Source organism: Emys orbicularis, chromosome 3 (assembly GCF_028017835.1).
Source record: "Emys orbicularis isolate rEmyOrb1 chromosome 3, rEmyOrb1.hap1, whole genome shotgun sequence".
Lineage (NCBI taxonomy): Eukaryota > Metazoa > Chordata > Testudines > Emydidae > Emys > Emys orbicularis.
Genome location: NC_088685.1, coordinates 115,613,432 through 115,615,754, shown reverse-complemented (window position 1 = coordinate 115,615,754; position 2,323 = coordinate 115,613,432).

The following is a 2,323-nucleotide window of genomic DNA, read 5'->3' as shown; positions in this document are numbered from 1 at the left end:
GAATTTGGAATGTGCTGGAAAGTTATAATAAATAAGTCAAAGATTAACCAGCTTAAAATGTACTTTTTAAACATTAAAGTAAAATATAAAACATTTTATGACAGACAAAGGGACTGTTGGGTCAGGAATTGTAGACGTTTATGTGCCAAACACATTCATGAAGTTACCATTCAGGGAGAAGAGGCCAGGTCAATTGTTAGGAAAAATACAACATTAAAACCCAGAGAATAAATCACGTACCAGTTTTTGTGTTTAGGTTATAAAGTAATCAGGGCTGAAGATATCATTAAATTAAGATAAAAATAGACTGAAATGTCTACAGTAAGCGGAAGTGAATTTGCAGGAAGGGTGAATGAGTTAAGTGACTGATTATTCTGCTATAACACTTGTGAAAGGACTCGAACAGAATTTGTTTTAAAAAGATGAGAACATTAATTGTCTTTCCAAAATATAACAATTCCACAGTGTGTAAACTAATCATTACTCTTTCAATGTAATTTCATAGAAACCACTTAAAATATACAATGCAGCAGATTCATATTTTAGTGACTATGTTAATTGTTATCTATGCCACTTGCAGCTTTCTTTAATGCCTTCCTTCACAGTAGTGCATCGGTACCACACAACTGGGATGTAAGGAGTGAGAATAAAATTCCCGCCTGTAATATTTTCTGCAAATTATCATGCCTTAACACAGTTATGTTTCTTTACTTCTGTTCTCTGCGGACGAGTATAATAAAGACCACTTAGATGATCAAGATGGTCCACCATATATTTTGGCTCCCTGCAGGCTCATGGAAGGGGAAGCCTCTGGAAAGAACTTCATAGCTTGGGCCTGTACACGTACCTCAATCACAAAATAACTTTTGCTTTTTACTTCCAAATGAAAGTCCATTTTGCAGACTATACATAGACAGTGAAACTCCCCTGAAGCAATTACCAAAGAGACCAGCCAAAATTGCCTAGAACAGTAATTTTCAACCTGTGGTCTGCAGACCCCTGGAAGTTTGCAGACTATGTCTAAGATTTCCAAAGGGGTTTGCAACTCCATTTGAAATTTTTTAGGGGTCCTCAAATGGAAAAAGGTTGAAAACCACTGGCCTAGAAGAAATCTAGCAAGTATTAAATTGTGAATATAGGCACAGCCCCATGCAAGGTGTGGTGCACATGTTGTAGCACTGCAGAAGTGATGTAGGGAGGCATTGTGATGTAGAGACACCCCTCAGAGCCACAATTCCTCCTGCACTTCTTCCTTGATCTATGCGCTAGTAGTTTACCCCTGCTCACGCCATACTGACAAGCGAGTGTGCATGCGAAGCCAAGACTCCACCCATCCCTCACTCACTTGGTTCCAGGAAGGGAGCAAACAGGAAGTAGCTCTGCTTACTCCTATGTGCATGGACCCAAGATTGGAGTAGTCTGTTTAGGAGTGCAAACTAGATACTTACTGGCTCGTATGGGCATGTTGTCCAAGTTAAATTCAAGCCCTAAATATCACAAAACTGTACCAGAAATCCTGGGGATACCTTAAATGGAACTGTCCCCATTTCATCACCCAGTCCCATTCACTCCACTTTTTAGTGTTTCCTGATAACAATACTTAAACTTTCAGTGTTGTTCATACCAATATACCATTGAATGTGTTTTGGTTTTTTGATGCTACATTGATATTTTTGTTGTTGTTTTATTTTATCATTATGCAGTATGTAAGATATCAGTCATACCTGTCAATGTCTCTTATTATAAAAAACATCCCTCATTTTAAAATCACGTTTACTTTACTTCCACCCAAATTTGGTGTCCTCACCTGTATTTCACCTTAATTCTGTTAATTATTTGCATGAGATATGAAGACTCACAGAACTGAGGTTATAGAAATGTTGTTCACACTAAAGGAAAGAGTTTCTTGCATGAATAACTTCTATGTATAATTTTGGGTCTGTGTCCCAGGGTAGGAACGACAATAGTATACTTTTTTTCTTTAAAATAAAAACTACGCACCACACCTCTTCCTCCAGGGCCTAAGAGCAACATTCTCAACTGCAGAAGCAAAATCCCAAGACCACACAATACTGTCCCTTTGGCTTTCCATCTACCCATTCATCTCAATCATTCAACTTCACTGATAATTTTTTCCATTTTGACTCTGTGAACCCTTCTAGTTAACTGGGTTCTTTAACCTGTTTTATTTCACCTGATATAATCTGCTTGAAGTGTGCATTGTAGTCCTCTCACTGGAAGCCCCCCAGGGGAGACTCTCTACTCTGTTTTGAGTCCAATATAGTTACGTGTTGTAACAATGGCTCTGGATCATATAACCGTT